At 39.0% G+C, this 23,933-nt stretch overlaps 1 protein-coding gene across 1 annotated transcript in view; it reads right to left on the minus strand.

Moving 5' to 3' along the window:
* LOC131052557 (probable envelope ADP,ATP carrier protein, chloroplastic) overlaps positions 1-23,933 on the minus strand; it is a 163,511-nt gene that overhangs the window by 134,538 nt on the left and 5,040 nt on the right. The window lies entirely within an intron of this gene.

The following is a 23,933-nucleotide window of genomic DNA, read 5'->3' on the forward strand; positions in this document are numbered from 1 at the left end:
GAGGGCAATCTCCATTCGAGAGGTTCGAAGAGAAAGGAAAGATCGGAAAAGAAAGAGTCTTCCAAGAAAAAGCAAGGTGCCAACAAAGATCAAGCACCAGGTACTTCTTCCAGACCAGAGAATAGAACATTTCGAGTGGAAGAGTCCATGGAGTCGATGGTACAGAATGACAGACAGGAGGAAGGGCAGGCACAGCATGTTTCGTCAGATGGATCTCTCCAAGACTATGATTTAGAAGAAGATAATGAAATGACATCTCCTCCCAGACAAGAAGAAATAGTACATAAAGAAATTCAAGTTCAAGAGACAAGATCGAATATCCCAGATTGGTTGAAGGAAAGATTAACTAAGGTGATCGTAATTGAGGACGAGGACAATGCAATTGACTTAGAGAGCCTTGTTGGACGTTCACATGTGATAACAGAGAAGAAGAAGGCTACAAGGATGTCCAAGATGATTCGAGATGAGACTGGATCTAGAAAACTGCAGATAGCTACACCGGCAGCAGATAAATATGAGGGTGAGATCCTAGCAGAGGATTATGATATACAGACTTTTGAGTTAGGACCATCTACAGCAGAGCAGACTTTAGATGATGCCACCGACACATTTGAGGCATTGAAGGACAAGTTTAGAGAAGAAGTAGAAAAGAATAGAAAGCTTGAGAAAGAGGTCGGTGCATGGAGGACATATTTCAGTCACATCAATGAACCTTTGGGACGTCAGGATCCAGTTAGATCACCAGTGCAGGCATTGCCCCTTCAATCGATCAATGAAGCAGAAAGATTCAGGAACCTGGTCCAGCGTACATGTAGTTGGATGGATAGATCTCATACAATGGCTATAGAATTTGTTACAAGGATGTCGAAGATCATTCATCAGGCTATCCAAGTTCTTGAGATAATCCACAGATTGATGGCAACAGTAGCTGCATTTGCCCATACCAAGGACGTTGTCATCCCTGTCTTGAAAGTAATAAGACACACATCCAGAAAAATTTTAACGCAGGAGAGGATCTTAGAAGGTGATTCTCACAATTTGTTTCAGTGGTCAACCTTACTCCATATAAAGAGTGTTCTCTTCGAGGACATCAGTGTTAGATGTGGTCAAGTTGAGGAGGTGATCAATCCGATCCAGGACAGAGTATTTGAGGTACTTCGTACCATTCTTGGCAGAAGGATCGAGGTCGAGACAGATGTGAATATCCAGGAATTTGAGGATAGAATCAAGATCATCTTTCGTAAGGACGCAGATGTTACAGATGAGCAGTATGATCAGATGTATGCCACCATGCTCCTGATTGATAGAACAAAGGAACTTGAACCTACTTGGGACGCAGCTCTTCTAGATGCATTCGATCAGGTCATCCACTTAGAAGAGAGTATCAAGAATCTTCCCGAGATTCCAATCACAGAAATCGAAGGAATCGTGACAAAATTCATTGCATATGCTAAGAAAGAGAATTGGAAAGGGAATAAGATTCTAGATGAAAGGTTGTTACAGATGACATGACATCTTATTTCTCATTGGTTGATACCTCCTAGATTTTTGTGCCGAATTTAATATTTGGTTATGTATTTAATATTGTTCAGTAAAAAGGAGGTCATTTGTAACAAACCCTAATTAGGGTTTAGGTGTCATGATCTTGTCCGTTGATTTATTTTCAATCTGGACCTTTCATTGTAACTGGGGATGCTATTTATACCCCCATTTTTCATTTCATTTGATAATAGTTAATAGTCGAATAGTTAGATAAGAGTGAAATAGAGAGATTAAAGTTAGAAGTAATTCTTATTTTGTAGCAAGATTGAGTCTTGAAGAGAGAAACTCAAGCAATTGTTGTATATGATGACTTGGAAATCAATAAAATATTGAAGTTATGGTGTTTTGTTGCAAATTTCTTAAGTTATCTTCATGGTTGTTGGATGTACTTGAATCACGCTCAATCAAAGTAGTTTGTTAATTTGAAAGACTAAGTGTGAGATTTGATATTTGGTAAGATTCGCAATCCAAACCACTAGCTTCTTGCTGATTGTAGGAAAGCCTTGTGTGGTCGACTGGAGAACATTTTGAGTCCCTAACCTTCAAGCATTTTCGTATCTAGGATATGTACCCTCGTAGTAGTGTCCTTGGTCTTTGATGCATTGAACATCATTATTACCTTAGAAGATCGCACTAATTTCAATTGAGTTGTTATCTTATGGCAAAATTGAAGTTGGTTGAGTCTTGCCAAATCTCATTCATGCTAAGTCGTTCATAGGGTTAGGCTAGATTAGACTTCCTTAAACCCTGTCCTTTTGCTATTTTTTTAAAAGTTCCTTTTAGTTTAGTAGAATCTTCGCGCTTTGAATACGTAAGACCCCTTGGAGGAAACAGCAAATCACATCATACCACTAAAAAAGCTTGTCCACACGTGGAGACCCCACTAAAAGAACCTTGGAGTCCATCTAACTGATCCTTTTTGCAGATCTTCAGCAGTTAGAGACTATTTTCTCAAGAGAGGATAAGATACCTATTGGTATTTTATTCTGTGTATGATTGTGTATAAAATACACGTCAACACCACCACACGGTGGTTCCACCGTGGTTTTCTTTTTCTTTTTTTTTTCTTCTTTCTGTGTATTTTTTTTTTTCTCTAAGTGTCCAAATTCGGCTCGAGGTTCTTGCCTCTGGGATCGCCCTTCATCCTTCTCAGTTTTCCTCGCCCGAGAGTCTCCCGATGTGGTCCTGTGCCTGCCCGGCCTCTCGAGTCCCCTTTCATCCTCTGGGGTCCCCCTCCGGGCTCTCAGGGGTCCTTCCGGCCTCTCGGGTCTCCTGCGCGCTTCTCGTGATAGGGTTTCAATTTGGACCCGTTGGTGGCAAGTCTATTTTTAATGGCCATCCGAAGACCTGGAACCACCAATTCTACAGGGACCACGGTCTCCTTCCCGTACATAAGAAGAAGAAGAATAATAAAGATTTTGAAGGTTGCGGCCTTCCACATAGGGTTCCAATTGTTGCCGACGCAAATGTTATTGGGATTATCTACGTCACCAAGGTTTGGGGCGTCTCCCTTCCAATATTCTCTGTATTCTAGCAGGTACACCTCCTCTCTTACTTGCTCTGGTTCCTCTACTTCGAGTCTGTAGCTCTGGAACATTTCATAATCCTCCATCTGCCAGTGGAAGAGCCCGTTCAATGACCCTGTCTCATCCTCGGAGCACTCTCCTAGTTAGAGAATCCCTTCGTCGTTGGGCTCCCTGCAACCCCGTCCTTCGTCCCTCAGGTCGCCTTTTCCTTCACCCTCCGATTCCGAAGATGATGTCAGTTCCTCATCAACAACCTGGGTACTCAGATCAATGGTGTACTTCCGCCCCCCTTTCTCCATAGAAAGGGTGTTCTTTTTCCAGTCGTGGTTCACCTTTGCTGTAACCAGTCACCCTCTGCCTAAGATGGCATCGTACCCCTTCTTCTTGAGTGGGATTACCACAAAATCTAGTATGAAGGGTTGCGTGCCAATGGTGACCGGTTGGGCCATCAAGGTGTCGAGTGGCTTGATGTCGTGCTGGTCTGCACCTACCAAGTTGAACGTGGGTGGCCATAGTGTTGGCTTCCCCAACTTCTTCCGCGTATCCTCTGGCAGTACATTCACCCTCGAACCTCCATCCACGATGGTGTCTTTGAGGATAGCCCCGAGAATTCCCATCTCTACTACAGCAGGATGCCGACCACTATTTAAGGCCAACGACATTGGGTCAGCCAAGGGGCTGCCCGGAACTTTCGCCCGTGTGGCACACAAAGGTACCTGCGCAGTGGTTTGTATGGAACTAAAAATGGCGGTTCTTAACTGTGGCATTGTTTCTAGAAGGTCCTTTACCCTTATAGGTACTTCCATCTGCAGTACTTACCCAATGATGTTATTTTCAGCTTCCGTACGAGATGATGTACTCACCACCTCGTTGTTCTATCGTTTGGCAGTCATCTCACGTTCAATATTGCCCTTTGCCTCCCGTAATCTCTCCTTCTCCGTACGGGGGTCGGGATAAGTGGTCTTTTTTGTCTGAGCGCGGGTGATCACCGGTACTTCTTTCTCACCAGTCTTCTCAGCCTTCTCAATGTTGAGTAGATTAATCCCTGCCTTTGGGCAATTTGCGTCCTCATGGTCACCTGGCCCACACCATCGACAAAGGTGCTGAGGGGTGGCTTCCTTCGTGCAATCACGAGCGAAGTGCCCCCACTAATTACAGGCTCTACATTGGATCATTGGTCGGCCCTTGGCGTCATACTGGATACGGCTTCCGTTATTGTTATTGTTGTTATTCCTTCCGCCGCCGCGTCTGTTGTCCCAGTAACCTCCAAATGATGTCGTTGTGTTGGTTTGTTGGGTCGTACCCGCTGGTGCGGATGTTGTGGCCTGCTCAGTGAACAACACTTGGCTCATTTGCGTACTTCGGGTTTTCATGTTGTATGGGCATTCCTTGATGGAGTGTCCCATCACTTGGCAAATCTCACAAAAGGCCTTCTTCGGGCAGGTGCCTTTTGTGTGGCCTTCTTCCTTACAATCAGTGCACCACACGTCTTTGTTTTTGCTCGTGCTTCCTTTCATGTTCTTAAATTCCTTCAACATGCGGTGCATATCCTTTTGAAGAGCTTGCACCTTCTTACTTGATGATTCATCACTGCTGCTTTCTCCCGAGGACTCCTCTTCTGCAGAGGACTTGTCCTTTTTCTTCCGCGATGTTTTGTCTTCACTTTCCAAATCCATCGCACGGTTGTATACGTCATCGTATGAAGTGGGCAGTACAATCTTCATCTTCTTCTGCAGGGATGATCGCAACCCTTCCACGAACCATCTCTTCTTTAGTCTGTCAGCAGGCTTTTTTTCCATCTTCCCCAGTAATTCCTTTAACCGTCGATTGTATGTTCACACTGTTTCGTGCTTTCCCTGCTTTGTGCTTAATATCTCTGCCACGATCTCATTATCATCTCAAAGGAGTCGAAACTCCTTCTCAAAAGCTTTCTGTAAGTCATCCCATGTTCCCACCTTTGTTTTGTCCACATCAGAGTACCAATCAATGGCTACTCCTCTCGAGGTGGCAGGGAACTGCACCACCCAATCCGTTTTGCCAACTACCCCGTTGGCTGACCATATTGTCTCACATGTACGACAGTGTCGTACGGGGTCATCGTTGCCATCTCCATTGAATTTAGGCAACTTCTGTTTGCCCGCCATCGAGGGGGGTCGTCTTCCTGGAGGTGGCTATGGCTGCGTCTGTGCATCGCTCCCTCCGGCACCAGTGGCATGTCCTGCATGGGTGACTGGAGGTACAGTGCTTTGCCTATTGTGTGTGGCACCTGCAACCGTATGGTTGTCCTCCCCTCCGTTCTCACCTGCACCCACTCCTGGCTCCCTCTGGTGATCCTCACTTCGTGGCGTAAGGGATAAGTTTCTAAACTAATCCCGAGTCTCTTCGACTAGATTCCGCTGTAACCTTGTTTCCTCCAGAAACTCTTCGTGGCTCCGCACCCTACGGTGTTCTGGCGACGCGTAGAAATTTCCCTTGGCTTCTGCACCCTCCGTGACACCTCCTTGGTTCCCTTCGAGCCACCCTTCGGTAGGTCGTCCTTCGGCAAGTTGCCTCAGCCTCCGTCTACGTTCTACTTGTTGTTCCAGAATCAAGGCCCTCTGCGCGGCCTCCCACTCGTCCGTTTCTGCTTTCTTATTTCTATCTTTATTTAATAGGTTGGGCATTAATTCCCATATATTTCCATAATTCACAACACATAAACCAAAACACGCCTTTATTAATTCATTTCATCAATACAACTCATGTCAATATTATGACACTTTTATTTGAATATAGGATAGTCCTTTATCCCGATGGGATTCAGGGTTCAATTCCTTCCTGGCCTCGTGCCATCTCGTTCGGCTTCCTGACGGCTGCTTTCTTCGTACTGTTGTAGAATTTGTTGGCGTCGCTCTTCCTGGGCAATCTCCTCCAGGCGAGCTTGTTGTGCCAGCGATGCCTGTGCAAGCAGCCGGGGAAGATGGTTCATCAACCGATTTACTGCCGAGCTAACCTCCAGCGCTGTCCACATGGCACTTGGTGGGATTTCCGCCTCCGTGGCCTCTCGTCGGACGTAGGCCTCGATGGCTACCTGGAGCAGAATTGAAAATTCCCTCGTTGCAATGTCTTCTCCGTTTTAGAGCTCTGTTTGCGCGTCGTCGGCCTCTGGGTTTATCTCACCAACGGGTAGGCCCATCGTGTCCGTGCGCCATCCGCGTCTTCCGTTCTCAAGTACGTCTAGGCAGCGGCGCCAAATGTTTACCCTCTTGGGTGAATAACTTAAAGTACACAGATAAAACACGTAATGCAGAATAATAATGCCATAGATATCAGATAAAGTATAAGAGATGTTCTTCCATTCATAATTGTCTTTCGTCACAAGTTACATTCCGAAGTATATAAAGATACCGAGGGGGTGCGAGTGCCAACTGTCACACCGCAACTGCCACCCCTCGGTTGCCAACTAACCAAGACAATTACAACTTAATTAACTAGTTTTTTTTTCATGTACAATATTGCCGCCAACAACTATGCAATACAAGATTCAATTGGTTCTAATTAACAAAGTGAATGATCAGTCATGAGAGATAGGTCACTGTGAATGACTCAATATTAAATACACAATCGATCCTAAGGTGACATTTGATAGTAATGCACTACAAAAATACTATGTGTTTAAAAAGGTGTCAAAGATTCAAGAAGATAGAAAAGGACCATAAGAATATTAATAGCATAGCTCTCACAAAATAAAGAAGCTAAGAAAATGAATGACTATAGAACAATTACTCTATTTGATATTTTCTAGTAGTTTGTATAAAAGAGCGATTTCTAATAGGCTTTAAGTCTTCCTTGTGTTGATTTTGCATAAGTAGAGAGGTTTAGTTACACAAAATCAAATTGTGGATTGTAGTTGTCATTGACAAACTAAGTCGCTTTGCTTATTCTAGTAGAAGGAACGAGATGCCATTAAAGTTAAAAAAGGAGAAAGTTTTGTTGATATTTTCTTGCTCTAAGAAATCTAGGCTATGCCTTCCCCCAACAAGAAGATACAAGGCCAATGATTATCAGTATAGTACAATACCTATGTGTTGTGACGTTTTCACACATCGCCCCATTGCAAATGGGGACCCATGTTTTTTGCTTTTTAGGGTTTGTTCTTTAGGTTTTTTAGGGTTTTCTTAGTTAGCCTTTGCATTTTGAGTGTCGCCCAGGTGATCACATGGATAAGCAAGTCCGGCTTGAGTGATGTCCTGATCCTGAATTTGACTAAGTCTGGAAACTGAAAAACCTCAAAAAGCTAGATTTTGGAATATAACTCCTGGAGGTCTGAAACCACTCTCAAACATCCTGAAAGTATATATGGAATATAACTTAAAGTATAAGTGACATTTCCTTATACTTAAATGTTATATTCCATGAAAATTATCCTGATAGAGAGTTCGAAAAGTCAAATTTCGCTCCTGTCCTTCACTGAGGATCCAGAGCAAATTTCGCTCCTGTCCCTCCCAGGAGGACCAAGGCGAAGCGCTCCTATCCCTCACCAAGGGACCAGGGCGATAATACTTATTTGAGCCATTCCTGACCTTGTTTGGACAAATTGAGACATCAAAGGCATGGTGAAGGGCAAGATGAGCATGATGGAGCATCCAGACTTGATCAAAAGCAATGAAATGATGAAGTTTTTGCCTAGAAGGTCAAATTCGCTCCTATCCCTCACTGAAGGACCAGAGCGATTTTCTTTATATGCACAATTTTAGACCTTTTTTTGGACATTAACTTTTATTCATAGCATGAAGCAGGATGATATCTTCCCTAGCAAAGACATTTCATGGTGAAAAGTGAAGCATTTGGGCCTGGAGGACAAAAATCGCTCCTGTCCCTCACTGAAGGACCGGAGCTTGAAATCCAAAATTGCCTTGTCCTTGAAAGATTTGAACGATTTCGCGAATTGAGAAGATCAAAGGAGATACATTTTATCAGTTGAATATAACTTGAAAGCGCAATCATGAGGAAAATTGACTCTAGAAGCAAAATCGCTCCTGTCCCTCTGCCAGGGACCAGGGCGAATTTAAGTGATAGCTCCCGTCCCTCTCTCAGGGACCAGAGCGATTTTCCCTATAGGACAGGTTTTGGGCGAAGATCAAGTAAGTGTTAAGTTTGAGGCAAGCAAAGGAGGCGTAACGAGTCCGTTGAAGATAATTTGAAGATTGCAAAAACGCCAAGTGAAGCCCATATTGTCCTAGGCGCTCCTGTCCCTCTCCCAGGGACCAGAGCGATTTCTTCCTTAGACAAATCTCTCGCCAAGATGAAGCAAATTACATGTCAAGGATGAGTGAAGGGAAGCATAGCGGATCCATTGAAGATGGTTTTAAAAGTTAGCAAAGCATGATTGAGCCTACAAGTGAAAGTTCGCTCCTGTCCCTCAGCCAGGGACCAGGGCAAACTCAAGGTTATTTAATATTCCCTCCAAGCTTAAATCACTCCAAGCTAAGACACAAAGGGGCAATGATGTTTGGAACGCCTCAGAGAGAAAGTAAAGTATCAAAGACCGCAAAGGTGATGGAAATGCCCAAATTCGCCCCTATCCCTCACCAAGGGACCAGAGCGAAATGTTCAAGTGTGTCCAAGTTTAGGTTGCCACTCACATTTCAAGTGTTCAAAAAGGAGTAAGGAACATCATTTTACACCGTGAAGACAGTTGCAAGTTGATATAAACAAGGATGAGCACAAGGAACAAAGGTTCGCTCCTGTCCCTCACCAAGGGACCAAGGCGATATTCACTCAAATATCAAATTTGCATTGTAAAGGACGAGTAAAGTATGCATGGAATGAATGGATAACATTGTTACTTGCCTTGCGATATAAATTGGTGATTAAAGAGACAAAGACCCAAGGAAAAAGGCAAGTTCGCTCCTGTCCCTCACCAAGGGACCAGGGCGAAAGTACTTTAAAGCACACTCCTTCCACAAAAGGGACGAATTAAGCTCAAGATTCCCAATTAAAATGCTATTTTGGACGTCTAAGACAAAACTCTGAACGTGAAAAACATGAAAAACAAGGCCAAAATGAAGGAGCGCTCCTGTCCCTCTCCCAAGGACCAGAGCAATGTGGTTAGTGTCCCTTATTCCTCCCATGCTTAGGCGCTAATATTTTCGAATCACATTAAAATGCCAAATTCGATAAAAATGTGAAAGATTTAATTAAATTGGAATTTAAAAATAGCGCATGGACATTCAATAATTAATTTAAAGCCTTTAAAAAAATCGAAGTTTTTAATTACAAAGGCATTTAATTAATTATTATTAAATTAAATTTTAAAAAAAGGGAGCGCTTGGGGTATTATTTTGCAAGGTCGGCCCCCTCTTTTATTAAATTTTATTTGTTTTTGGGGCCTATTTTCCAAGTCGGCCTAGGGGCAATTATCAAGATGAGCGCCTATATAAGAGGGGTGTGTTGAGCATGTTAATCCATCTTTCAATCATTTGTCCAAGTGCGATTTTGAAGGAGCAATAAAGGAGTGCGAAATCTGGTCCAAGAAGGAGTGTGAGTTGAAGGCTAGAGGTGGAGCGAATTTTCCTCAAGACGTTGAAGGCTAGAAGTGGTGAAGTTGATAGAAGAAGCACATTTTGAAGACTTCGATCCACATTTTGCCTAGCAAACTTGCTTAATTTTGCATCTTTTTTTTAGAATTAATTCCCAAGTGGAGGTATGGCGTAATCACCTTGGCACCATTTTTGAAGATTTAAATTTTGCTTTGAAAGTCCTAAATTAGGAAATGATAACTCAAGATTTATCATGAGGTTTTCTAATCAAAATCTTGAATCTTCCTTTTAAAGTTTAATTTTTAGATTTCAAGATATATTACTAATTTTGAAATGTTGTGTAGGTATCAAGATGGCGACTCCAAGCTCGAAAGATCTACAAGTCGGAAGACTCTCCTCAAGGAAAATCAAGCCAGATCAAGGATGATCAAGTAAGGACAAGGACGACCTTCTTCGATCCAGCCTAGCATGGACAGGGGCGACCTCTTCCAATCCAGCATTCCAAGGCGAGGTACATCAATCATCCTGCACATCAAGGACACAAGAAGTCAGAACAAGGGTTCGTTGAAAAAGAAAATAATTTCAGAAGAATTAATTAAAGCTAGCTTCTCAACAACATCATGTTGAATATTTACCAAGTTACAAGTGTCAGACGAGGTGGCATCCTAGTCATCACTTCTCCAATCAGTGTGGTCCACCTCAGCATGTCCAGATTCAATGTACCTAACTCATGGAAGGTGGCACAAACTCCGATGTACCTACCCCAACTATCCATTGGTGGAATTTTCTAAAGAGGACATGTGTCCAAGCAATACAATTTTATCATTGGTCAAGCATTAAATGTTATGTAATGGTTGTAACAAACCCTAATTAGGGTTTTCATTGTTGAATCTTGGCCATTGATCTCGAATTGATCTAAGCCATCGAATTGTATTGAGGGCACTATATAAGCCCTGGCATTTCATTTGTAAAGGCTAATCAGAAGATAGTTAGAGTTAGAATATAGTTAGAAGCAGTTGGAAGTATTAGAATAGCAATTAGAGTAGAATAGGAGGACAAGGCAAGAAATTGTTGCCATTGATTGTAAACAAACTCCATTTTCATTGAAGTAATGGTGAAGTGTGTCGTTTCTTGCAATATGCATGGTTTCTTGTTGAGTCTTCAATCCTAGATGGTAGATGATTAGATGAATGGAAGAAATGTGATTGATTGATGGTAGAATTCGTACATCCATACTACTAGCAGTTTGTTGATTGCAGACTTGCCTTGCGTAGTCAACTGGAATCATTCAGCTTAAGCTTAACTTCAATTGTCGCTTCTTCATTGATATGCATCAACCTGATGGTATCTATGCCTGCAGTGATGATTTGAACATCATAAAGCTTCCCTTCGAAGATCGCACTAGCCTTGTGGAGATGGTCCTGCGATGTCAAAACAAGACCTAGTTAGAGTTTCATCAAAGATCTATCATTGCTCCTACATTCTTAGTATTAGGATTAGATCCTCTCTTCGCCCTCATCCTTTTTCCTTTTTTCAAGTCAAAGTTAGTAAAATCCTGTGTTCCAGCAATATTCAAAGCAAATCAGAAGTTCAGGCATCAAATGTAAGTCCCCTTGTGATTCCAGCAAATCACATCATACCACAAAGAGCTTATCCACACGTAGAGACCCTACTAAAAAGAACATTGGAGTCATCCTAACTGATCCTTCTTGCGATATCTTCAGCAGTTAGCGACTTTATTCAAGAGAGGATAAGATGCCTTTGGGTATTTTATTCTGTGTATGATTGTGTACAAAATACACGTCAACCCTATGCAACCCAACAGAGTTAGTAACTAAATACAAGGTTTAGTATAAGTAGAGGCCATCACCAAACCACGTCCAACAAATGGGCATCCCTGCTTACCGCTACAACAGATAATTTAAATACAGGAAATACTAATGTACATGACAATGCATACCAAGCATGACAGTAAAATATATATTTATTCACACATGCAATTATTACAGAGAAGAGACCAGAGATGTTCGGCCAAAGATTACAATAGACCCGACTATAACGTACTACCTTCCTTGGCAGTACACAACACATTTAAAGAGCTCGACGATTGCCGAGAGGAACACAAATATCAACCAACCGACACATAACTACTCGAGAGTGGCAACCCACTTAATACAAACAATTAATACATTGGCAGATAATAAAATATTATCAAATACAACCAGAAGCATTTTATGCTGACTACGTCATCCCCCCCAAAAGAAAAAGTCGTCTTCCAGATGACAACTAAACATCAAGTAATATTTGGAAAGACTAATGACAGACAATGACTTGGACCGAACAACCCCAACTTGTAATGTACCTGCCAATTCAAATGGGGGTTTGGGGCAACGCCCCCAACGGGGATCTGGGGGCATCGCCCCCAACGGGGTCAAGGGGCAGTGCAATTGTTGATGAAGCCAAAAAATAAAGATTTCGCAATGTTTAACCACGGCCCAAGTGGCAGTTCCACGTACATCTTGCAACTTTCATTCACTTGTAGCCTTGACCCAATTCGCACATACGGCTTGCTCATTTACGGTAAACGTTGTACGACTAGACTCTCCAACTTGTTTCTTCGTATGGTGTTCTTGTTTGTACGGTATATTTTCGTATGGCTTATTTATCTTTTCTTTGTACGGCCTTTGTCCTTCGCTAGTGGGCTTTTCCTGTCCACTTTCCATCTTCGTACTACTAGATGTATCATTCATAATTGTACATGCTTTCATTGGTTTCTCTTCACCAGGAGTTGTAGCTTCAAGAAAATTACATGTTGGCGAAAATACCTCAGTCCTCCATTTGCCAATGGAATAGTCCATTCAAGGAACTCGTCTCATCTTCAGAGCAATCTTCCAGTTCGAGCACCCCTTCATCATTGGGTTTCATGCCTTTCCTCCCTTCGTCCATACCAAACTCTCCACCCTTAGACTCTGAGTCAGAGGATGCCAGTTCTTCACACACCGCCTAGTTCCTCAATTCAATCACATATTTCCAATACAATTACCTTTCGTGTGCCTCTCAATTTTGCATTCAGCACACCATAGTTCATTACTTTATTTATAGGTTCCTTTCTCGCCTTCAATTCTATCATCATCCTCAACATATCTAGTCGAAGGGCTCGTACGGCTTTGGATTCTTCGTCATTGCTACCTTCGGTGCTCTCGTCATCGTCGATCTTCCTCTTCCCTCGAGAGGAGGTTTTGTTTTCACTCTCGATGTCCATTGCCCAATTGTAAGCATCAACATACGAGGAAAAAGGCACTACTTTCATCTTCTTGCGCAGCGAGGGTACTAATCCCTCAGTGAACCACCTCTTCTTCAACCCGTCGGCTAGCTGGTTGTCCATCTTGTTCAACAATTCTTTGAGCCTACGGTTGTAAGCACGTACACTCTCATTTTTCCCTTGCTTGGTATTATAGATTTCGGCCACAATCTCGTTGTCATCCCTCAAGAGTTTGAATTCCTCCTGGAACGCCTTCTTCAGATCACTCCATCTAGTCTTGTGTCGGGCGTTGACGAATGTGTGCCAATCAATGGCGATCCCCCGAAGGGTGGTGGGAAATGTCTTCAGCCAGTAGTCCTTGTCATCTTGGCCACACGCCTCCCATATTGTTATACATGTCTTACAATGACATACGGGGTCCTCTGGTCCATCCCCTGTAAACTTCGAGAGTTTCTGCTTCTCTTGGGTGTTCATCATTGTTTTCACTCAGAAGTTACTATGTGTAATCGCCTTGTGTGTCGGACCTGGGTGGACTCTCGGCCATGCAGGTGTCCTCTACACGTCCACCTTCAGCATCCCCAACACTCAAAGTACTTCCACGTGTGTCGGACCTGGGTGGACTGTTTCGACCACTGCGTTTTGGTGCTTTCCTTGCACTCTCAATCACGCACGCATCATCTACACGTCCACCTCCAGCGTCCCAATACTCCGAGTACTTCTGGGCTCCAACCCGTCTTTGTGCTCCCTCTAACCGAGTGTCGGCGAATCACCTAATCGTTTGGTCTTGACCACCCTATGGCCTCTTCTCACCTTTAATGGGGTCTATGGGCATGAATCACTAAAGGCTGACCCGATTTCTTTTAAGGCAACGACGCCAAAATGTTTACTGCTACAACTGATAATTTAAATACAGGAAATAATAATGTACATGACAATGCATACCAAGCACGACAGTAAAATATATCTTTATTCACACATGCAATTATTATAGAGAAGAGACCAGAGATGGCCGGCCAAGGATTACAATAGACCCGACTATACCGTACTACCTTCCTTGGTGGTACACAACACATTTAAAGAACCCGACGGTTGTCGGAGGTACACAACCGTCAACCAACCGACACATAACTACCCGAGAGTGACAACCCACTTAATACAAACAATTAATACATTGGCAGATAACAAATATTGTCAAATATAACCATAAGCATTTTATACCGACTACAATCCCATAGCATTTATCGTTGTAAGGAATCACTCATTTGGGATTCCTCACAACTCTATCTCCTGATAATGAAAAATAATTGAATAAACAATCGAATAGATCTTGAATAATTGGATGAATTAATTACGAATATACAACCATATATAAAGGAATTACAAGATGGTGTTCTAAAAAGAACAAACTGTTAAACTAAAGCTTCAACATGAAGCTAAAATGCTTAAAATGCTAAATAAAGCTAAAAAGCAAACTATGCATTCTTATAAAAGAAGCAATAGTTGCACTTAAAAGACTAAACAAACTAAAAAGCTAAATAAGTCGACAACTAAGATGACAAATTGAAAAGTTAAATTACTAACTAAATGACCATTAATAGAACCACTAAAAAGGTAATTGACTAAAAGAATTAATTATTCTAATACCCTCCCTTAATGGTCATTGTATCAACTAAGTACCCAACAGAAGACATTGCAGGTCTTTTGATCACAAAACGTAAGAACACTCTATTGCTGCGGAGACCCTCCCAAGATTTGCAAAGTGTTAATGACCACGAATAGCTAATTCTATTTGACTGATGTAACCCTCACATGCGAATTATAGAACTGTCACATGCGAATTATTGAGCCTGAAACCATGATTTTGAGGAAAATTCAGCAAACCCTCCAAAGAGCAACAAACACAATTTTAGCAAAAAACCATAAAAACTTTTGCAAAAGAGTACTAAGCACTATTTGCTCCAGCAACCCCAAAATATACTGCAAGATGCCACGGTTGCAGATGTTCGCTCTGACAACTCCAAGTGTGACCCAAAACTGACTACAACAAAGCACAATTTTTGTGGAAAAAACCGTCAAACCTTGAAAACTGGACTTACAAATCATCATTTTCGTGGAAAAAACAGTAAAACCTAGATAACCAAAATCTCACATGAACATCACAAATTACAGATGATAATTTTTAAGGAAAAATTAAAAACCCTATGAACAATTTTTGAGGAAAAAATCATGAAAACCCTAAAACATCTCGCAACAAAACACCAGACATCATGCAGTAAAACCCTTATTTTTGAGGAAAAAATCAAGCAAAACCCTCTCATGATTTTTTTTGAAGAATAATCAAAAAGCTCAAAAAGATAATTTTTGTGCAAAAAAATTAACAAAACCCAGAAAATAATTTTTAAGGCCAAAATTATAAAACCTAAAATAATTTTTTTAAAGGGAAAAGCTATAAAAATCCGAAATAATTTTTTTGAATACAAAAAATTATAAAAACTCATAATGATAATTTTTCTAGAAAAAAATACAAAAACCCAATAAGCGAATTGCCACAAAAGGGTGTGAAAACCCTAACTGCCACCCAAATCACGGCCCCGACACTAAACGCAATAGAGATCGCATGCTAACAAAAATTTGTGACAAAAATTGCGCGGAAATGCAAAAACTGGTCGCGAAAAAAAAAATGTAGAACCGAAAGTGTTGCAAGTCTAAGAAAATCCACAAATAAATCGCCACCACGTCGCGCAAAATCGCAAAAATTGCGAGTGAAAAAAAAATCTGCACCCAAAAAATGCAAACAAATCACAGCCGAAAATCGCGAAACAAAAAGACCTACAGAAAATCAAAAAAACGCCACCAGGACACACTGCTAGAAACAAACGCACCGCTAAAAACAAGTCTCACAGCTGCCAAAAAAACACAAATCGCATTCCATCGCATGAAAACGACTCCCAAAAAAACGAATTTCTAGAAAACGGTAGCTCCAGAAACCCCTATGATTTTTTCTTGCAAAAAAAAACCGCGATTTTTGAAACACGAACCCTATAAAAGGCCTACAAATCTTCTACAAACCCTCAAAAATTTCAGACAGCAGCACATTCCACAAATTTTTTTCATAGAAAGAACTCTTAAAAAAATTTCTTGGAAATAATATCCAGGTAGAGGCTTACAATTTTTTTATTAAAAAATTCACCAAACTCTAAAATATCCCATCGACCCGCTCTGATACCATGGAAAATAATTGAATAACAATCAAATATATCTTGAATAATCGGATGAATTAATTATGAATATACAACCGTATATAAAGAAATTACAAGACGATGTTCTAAAAAGAACAAACTATTAAACAAAAGCTTCAACATGAAGCTAAAACGCTTAAAACACTAAATAAAGCTATAAAGCTAAACACTAAAAAGCAAACTATGCGTTCTTATAAAAGAAACAATAGTTGCACTTAAAAGACTAAACAAACTAAAAAGCTAAATAAGTCGACAACTAAGATGACGAACTAAAAAGCTAAATGACTAACTAAATGACCATTAATAGAACCACTAAAAAGGTAATTGACTAAAAGAATTAATTATTCTAATAAATAATTTGTTTCGAAGTAGATCTAAAACATTGATAAACATAATTTTCTCATTATATTTGTTTTCACAATTATTAAGGACTGTGGAAGATTCAAATCTTCAACTCTATCTCTACCACCTAGCTAGTTTCAAATAGCAAACGAATGGTGCAAATAACTTAACAAGATACATTTCATAAATCTACTTTTGTTTATCATTTCATCCCATTACAATTAATTCAATTTGGCTACCATCCCTTAAGGAAAATTTAGTTAACCCATTACCCAACTAATACGAGCATTCAATCACCAATCACCCGTCTCTCACAAGCTTACATAGTGTTAGTGCTTTAATTTGTTTGTTTCCAGCCAACTCAAATCAGAACAATGTATGTGGTAGAACCATTCTTAAAATTATACGGAAGCTCCTTAAGATCTAACTAAACCTAAAACTAACAAAATTTACAAATATAAACACACTACAAGATTTCATGGGGGGTTTTACATAAATGTAATTATCTAAATAACTATGTTTTGCCCTAGATGCAACTATAATATTGTCAATAATTAAGGCCTAAAACAAAGCTTTAGATTTAAGAAGGATGAACTATCAAGCACAAACAAAGACAACTTTAAATTGGCTAAAGCAAAGACCAGCATTGAACAGTGGCATGGATTTGAAAGAAAAACAGAGATGAATATAGATTACCAATTAAACCAAACACCACTATATCTACATCAATAGCAAAAAATTAAACGAGCACACATCAAACAAGTTCATGAAGGAAATAATTAAACTACATTCAAAGTTCAACTCAAATAGACAGATTCCAAAACTTTGACTAAATAACAGCTTCTACAATGTAAGCCTAACTTCAACCAATATTCATTAACTTTCACAAAAATATAATAACTTCACTAACAACTTCTGCAACATAAGTCTACTCTAAAACATCCTTAAAAATTATGCATTAAAAAACACTTATTTATAATCTCGCAAGAAGAAGCTCTTAGGGATAAAAAATTAATATAATATTCCCATAAAAGTGTTACTTTAAAACATCCATATCTCCAACTTCTAAAAAGAGGAAGTAAAACAACATAATAATTAATAAAATAAAAAGACCTAAAAAAAAGCTTATCCCTATCCTCTCGAAAAAAATAGAAACTTCTGTCGCTTAGTCATTTTCAAAAATCTATGACCTACTTGTGACTTTGTCAAATCTTTTAAAGTATTTAAAACATGGTAAACTTTATTTGCAATTAATGAAAATTGTCAAAAACCTATCTGTGGATATGAAATTGAAGACTAACTCTAAAAAAATAACTTACTCAAGAATAGAAAGTTGAATTTTTAAGCTCCTCTTGCCATTCCTTGAAAGAGCATTACTGCTAAAAATAACAATTTCTAAAAATAGAATTATACTATTATTTTGAAAACTAGATGGATTTTCTATTGAACATTAGAAACCCTAACCATTAAATTATGCCCAACACTCAATTTCAGATTAATCTGTGCATGGAAGAGTTTTGTCATGGCAAGATCAGCTAAAAAGTATGATTGTAGGAACTTTTGGGTGGCTTTTCCATTGTAGGAACTTTTAGGTGCAAGGCCAACCAAAAAGAGCAACTCACTTTATGCTTATTTCCCTTCAAATTATTGTTGTGCTTCCATGTTGGCAATGCCACTGAACAGGTGTGATTTCTTCTTCTCCTTTCACTTCACACACTTGTCGCATTTTCTCCAGCCATTCACCATCTCTTTGCACCTTTGTGTTTGCAATGCCACTCGAAAAGTGTGACACTTAAACTCAGTTTGATCTTTCTTCAGGCTATTGCAGATCACTAACATGTTCATGACTTTTATAGCCTCCTGTTGGAACTTTTAAGTGGCATCGCCACTCTAAAAGTATGATTTTCTTATAACTTAAAGCCTCCTCTCATGTTTGGTGCAGTTTTGCTAAAAGTTTCCCAATTGAATTGCCATTTTGGGATGGCATCACCTATGAAAAAGTGAGATTTAATGTTTAGTTCTCAACTTGATTTCATGCTGATCGCATTTTTTATCATCTTTTAACACTAGAGTTGCACTTTGAAATTGGCATTGCCATTGAAAAAGTGCAATTCACTTATCTTTTTAACTCATCTCTTTACTTGGCACAGTTTCACTTGAAATTAGCCACATGATTCAGAGTTTGTCATTGGCATTGCCAGCCTAAAGTTGCAATTTCACTCAAATTCTTCTTTGCTGATCGCACTTGTCTTTGTGACTTACCACTTGATGCTCAACTTTCTGCTGGCTCTGACACTTCAAATTGGCACTAATATTTCCTGTTTGTTTCCTTGAGTAGTTGACGCAGTTTTACAAGGTCTTTGCCAAGTTCTTCTGTATCATTGCCCAAATTGAACTACCTCAGCAGAGAAAATTGGTAACTTAGACACAAAAAAAATGTGTCAACTTCCAGCTGTCCACCTTTTTCTGCTAGCATTGATTACTATCTTTTGCTGACATTTGGCAGGATTTCAAGAGAATTGCACCCACTTAAAAGTGCGCCTCCATATTGCTGATTCTACTCTTGTTCTTACATGTTGCTGACATTTAGCAGGGTTTCACGAGAGTTAAATCCACTTAAGTGTACCTCCATATTGCTGATTCTGCTCTTTTTCTTACATCACGTTGATCTCCTCTTCCTTCCCTGATCTGTCTTGGATCATCACCATTGTTTTCATAGTTTAGTGTTTTTCCCTACAAAATTGTTAGCTTGGAAAGGCCAAGGCCAATGCAACTTTAGACAGTTTTAACTGCCAGGACAATAACTGACTTGCACTGATATGACACCAAAAATTTACTGACAATTATCTCATAAAAGGAGGTCTAAACATGGAGTTCCAAAGGGGTGCCAACATATGAGTTTTATTCACTAACTTATGACCTAACCATTATGGGCTTTCATGAGTTTTCATCAATATGAAGAGCCAATCACCTCATTATTACCAGGGGTTTTCATCATTATACCCAAATAGCTGGGGACTGGTACAAATCATGGGTTCTAGGTATCATATTTCAGAAATATACACAATACGCAGACAAAATCATCCCCACAGGTACAGGATTTGATATTCCATTAAGAGTAAATATCTAATCAAAGTGTATGTCATGTCCTAACTATTACTCAACTTATCATCTTCATTGTTTACTTAAGTTATAAAGCAGCCAACTGTAGTGTGCATGAATCTATAATTAATTATAGTAGCTTCTCATACTTCCCTTTTATGTGAGGTCAGCGTAATAAGGTATTAACATAATGACGGCAGAATAAATAGGAGGTAGAAGTTCGTTTGGAGTCATCATTATGGAAATCATCACTTGACTTAGCACTTTTAGGAGACTAACACTTTGAAGTGATTCGGTTATCTTATTTTAGTTTTTCTACTTCAGTAATCATTCTTAATTCTAATCCGTTATGCTATTGTCTTTCTATATTGCTATCTCATTGTATCTCATCACTTTCACTCAATGTAATAGATAAATAGTGTCCCAACATATAGTGTGTCACCATGCATTTTGAAAATCTCATATAATCAATCAAATACCTTAGTCGAACTAAATATTCAGGCGTATTTTAATCAAACAGCTGTTCTAAAAAGCAATGTCAGTCAAAGAGACATCTGGTGAAATTCTCTTTAGTAAGTTAAATACAACAGATCAATTCATTAGAAACGGTCAAAGCAGTCCAAAAAGGTAGTCAATCAAGCAACTCCCTCAATATTAATGCAATTCAAAGATAATAAAAGTCAATGCTAAGATCATATCTGATCAACATGGCTGCAACAGTCATTTTGCCGGTCAAACAACACTTATGTCCTGTCCTGCCTCCTTTTGTGTCAGGATTTGGAATTTTAGAAATTGGTCAAAATGGGTCATTAATTAACCTATCAATAGTAATTAATGCAAGTCAAGTCAGAATGATGCCATGTTGGTTGCCTCTATCAGACAAGGCTAATGTAGAAAAAAACTACAAAACCAACATACACCAACTAGAAAAGAAAGAATTGAGGTTTTGACCTATTTTGACTTGAATTTAATTCTGTTCACCACGTCACATAAAACATAGTTAAAATAAACAAAATCATAAAATCAAAATGTAGAACACAACTCTACTACTGAGAGCGGGGGAGGTGAATCAGTAGTAGATCAAACTTTCAGTTCCTTAATAATTTTAACCTTTGATGAACTTTATGAAACTTCAATCTGAAAATTGAAAGGAATTAAAACTGAAACCGGAAAGAGATGTAACCACAAGAAGAGACAATGCGCAAGATTTATGTGGAAACCCAAGATGGGAAAAACTGTGGTGAGAAATGCTGCTACAGCCTCACAGTTAAAAAGTTTACAAACTAGGGCTAAGTCACAAGGTTCAAATTCGAGTCCATGTTCGGCAACAATAAAATTCGGATGAAGTTCAACGAGGAGAAAAAAAATTCAAAAATAAATTCGTGATTAAATTCGCCTTATATAATTCAAATTTTTTGAAATATAAGTAATATATTCACAAAATTATAATTTATAAATAATAAAGTCTAAAATAATATATATATAAAAAAAACTTCATTTGAAATCACGACAACCTACTTGTGGAGGGCCATTGCGACTACGAGCAGACTCCACAAAGAAAGAGCGCAAAGGAACTCATGTGTGGAGAGAGTTGCGGAGTACGTGGTTGTGATGGTCAACGGGATAGTCGTCACTGAGGACACAGGCCTTGTGGATTTGACATTCGACGCCAAGCTCAATTCAAAGCAACTCCTCTCACGGCTCACCACTGTTTTTCTGTTGTCATGTGTTGTGCCCTAGCTGCGAGTTTGAGAGATTCTGTTCTCAAAAACCCTGATAAAAACTTATGTTCTTTTCCATACGAATTTATAGCAAATTTTAATGAATTTTATATATTTTTTAAATGTTCACTGAATTCCGAACTTCAACCATGAAGTTTGGCAAACCCTGTGACAGAGAACTAGGGCACCAACCCCAAGGAATCACCAAATCCCTTCTGAGAGCACCAACTCCCTACAAAATCTCAACATAACAAACTGAGCACCAACTCAGTGTCTTAGGCACCAACCTTAAGAATGTTTTCAATACAACTGAATTCAATTACAAATCCAATCTTCACACATTCTGATAATATACAAGTAAAACAAAACAATATCACCCTTCAACAGTGATAGATGTAACTAACTGTAAACAACTTCTTCACAATCTGAAATCTTCACACTCTCTGTGTTTAGCAGCAAACTCCAGTGAACCAAATTACATTTTCAAATCAACAATGACAAATTCAAAAGCATATCACTGTCACTGATTTCAGATCTGCAATGTTAAACTATAAATGTAGACAAGCAAATTGTTCCATTCTGAACAATGTCACCCTTCAGATTTATTGATCTGATTCAGTTATAGTAACCAAATTACACAGTGGTCTCTTGCTGTTACTTCCAGTATCATAATAAAACTATGAATACTCTTCACTCTTCTTATCTTTAACAACAATACAATGCAGCAAACATTGTTTAGAAACACTTCTGGCTTTTCACGTGTTTCAGCATCACTGCTTAATCATCTTTCAAAAATGTTCACATACTTCTTTAAATAGAACTCTTTATCAGGTGTACAGTTGAAACCAGTTTCAACTGCTTATGCAGTTATAACTTATAACTAATGAACTGACTTAACAGTGTTTAAACTTCAGAAGATTGCCGCCGCATATACTATTCCAACAACTGATACAAAACCAAAATGTAACTTCCCATAACCGATACGGATGGCAATAACTATCATTGCTTTCTAATATAAGATTAAGACATCGAACATTTTGCTCAATATATTCTGCCCAAACATTAATCTTCAATACTCCACTTTATTCTTGGCTGCTCTAAACTGGCATTCAATACTTTAACATTCGGATGATAGCAGAAGTTTGAACACCCAAACCGAAGCCTTACAGTATCCGGATATTCTTTGTATTTAATTAGAACTTCTGAGGATAACATTTTCATCTATGTTTGATAGAACGATTTATCAATGCAAAAGAAAACAACAGCGACTCCACGATATATAATCATTTATAATCTCATCTTCTTCAAATTACTAAAGCATTCAAACAATGGATCTTTGATATCGTGTCTTAGTTCAACATTAATATTGTACACTACTGCTGATGAGATATGTATATCGAAACTTATCATTAACCCAATATATTGCATTTATATGTATTCACAGAAACTTCAAACTCAATATTGGGTACTTGTGTGCTCAGAAACGTAAGCAATGAAACCTGTCATTAAATTGTTTGTACTAGATATAATGAATCTGGTTGCACAACACTTCTGCAACTTCTTTTGACATCAATGACTACTATGGCTAACACATAAATGATTAAAAGATGCTAGAAATAATTTGATTTCTTATAAAAAACATAAATGGTGGTGATGATTACCTTCCACTAATATCCCAATGGATTGGGAAACTATCAAATGGTTACATGACTTTCTTTATCATAATATTCCTGCTATCTAGCATCTAAGATTCTGGAAAGAAGGCTATTAGCTTGGACTTTCAGGTCCCATATATCCAGGTCATGTGTGGAACTAACAAAATTTCATTTCAAATCTCAACAACACCAAACTTTGTGCTCGGATAAGATCACCCGGGACACTTCTCTAATGCCAAGAATTCCTCATCACATTTATTTTCCAAACTGTACTATACTTTCCATCCTCAACTAGTTCTTCTCTCGGTGCAATAGTTCCTACCTTTTTAACAAAGGAAACCTAAACTTAGGTCTTAATAGGATTGCACCTCTTCCAGCTATTTGTCATCAAAGAAAAGAGTGGGGCACATGGCTTTTTATAGAATTATAACCACAATCTTAGGCTTCTATATATGTTCACCAGCAATCCAAAGTTCTGGCAGAAATGTATAAATGATCACATAATGTCATTATATATGTGCCTACAAAAATTATCTCCCCAATATGATCACTATTTCAAATATTTTCCCAACCATAATGGTATAAAATAGAAGCAATAATCGCAATAAACTTGTGATAAATTGTGAATAATTGTGACTTGTCTCGCAGCCTAAGTGTTTTTGTCAAAAAAAATCTTGATATCAACCAAAATGCCTGCCAAATTTTTCAGTAACAATTGCAGGTTAAAAAACTCTAATTGCACTTAGATCTTCAAAATGATGAAAAATCATCCCAAACCACTAAGATAGTGTTTTTTACCCTTTTTTCATGATTTGGTTGATATTTTGGAAACCCTAACCCTAGATTTTTTTTTTGTGACTTTTGCCGGCTGCACAAAGTTTCCTTTTTTCTGAAAACCCTAACCTAACCCAACTTTTCCTGATTAAAATTATGATTTGTTGAAAAAATATTTAACTTATGATTTGCTGATTTATTCCCAAGAACAATTTTTGCTGCTATGGCAAAAATCATTATCAACCATGA

Source organism: Cryptomeria japonica, chromosome 8 (assembly GCF_030272615.1).
Source record: "Cryptomeria japonica chromosome 8, Sugi_1.0, whole genome shotgun sequence".
NCBI lineage: Eukaryota > Viridiplantae > Streptophyta > Pinopsida > Cupressales > Cupressaceae > Cryptomeria > Cryptomeria japonica.